We start from the raw sequence: 1188 nt of genomic DNA, 5'->3' as shown, positions 1-1188 counted from the left end.
ACCGCAGATTCATCCAAAACTTCTCCCGGATTGTGAAGCCTCTCACTATGTTAACACAGAAGGGCGTGTCATTCGACTGGGAAGAGAAACAGGAGAAGGCATTCCAGACCCTGAAGCGAGCCCTATGCACCGCACCAGTATTATCCCTTCCCGAAGGAACAGAAGATTTTGTCGTATACTGCGATGTATCAAATCAAGGGCTCGGCTGTGTCTTGATGCAACGAGGTAAAGTCATCGCCTATACCTCAAGACAGCTAAAGACACATGAGGTGAACTACACTACGCACGACCTCGAGTTAGGGGCGGTTGTATTCGCTCTAAAGGTCTGGAGACACTACTTGTATGGAACGAAGAGCATAGTGTACACTAATCATAAAAGCCTCCAACACATACTGAACCAGAAAGAGCTCAACATGAGACAACGCCGATGGGTCGAGCTACTCAGCGATTACGACTGCGAAATTCGATATCACCCGGGGAAAGCCAACGTGGTAGCAGACGCCCTAAGTAGGAAAGAGTATTCTGTTCGAAGAACCAAGTCATTAACAATGACTATCCATTCCTACCTATCCGCACAGATCAAGGAGGCTCAGCTTGAAGCCTTAAAGCCTGAGAATGTGATGGGAGAATCCCTGCGCGGAATGGATAAGAGTTTTGAGGTCAAGGGTGACTGAGCTTACTATCTCATGGACCGAATCTGGACTCCGCGCCACGGAGGTTTCAGAGATCTGGTCATGAAGGAAGCACACAACACTCGATACTCCGTCCACCCAGGTTCGGATAATATGTATCTGGATCTCAAAAAGCCATACTGGTGGCCTAACATGAAAGCAGAGATTGCTACCTTCGTGAGTAAGTGCCTTACTTGCGCGAAGGTCAAGGTCGAATACCAGAAGCCATCGGGACTCCTCCAACAACCGGAGATACCGGAATGGAAGTGGGAGCGGATCACAATGGATTTCATAACCAAGCTGCCCAAGACAGCGGGTGGGTTGGATACCATTTGGGTCATCGTCGACAAATTGACCAAGTCTGCACACTTCCTACCCATCAAGGAAACGGACAAGATGGAGAAACTCACAAGAACATACATAAAGGAAATAGTCCGGCTGCATGGCGTCCCCATATCTATTATCTCGGATAGAGATAGTAGGTTTACTTCGAGATTTTAGCAATCACTACAAAAAG

This window comes from Lactuca serriola, chromosome 5 (assembly GCF_051521515.1).
Source record: "Lactuca serriola cultivar US96UC23 chromosome 5, Lser_US96UC23_V15, whole genome shotgun sequence".
NCBI classification, from domain to species: Eukaryota; Viridiplantae; Streptophyta; class Magnoliopsida; order Asterales; family Asteraceae; genus Lactuca; species Lactuca serriola.
This window is presented reverse-complemented; position numbering follows the sequence as displayed.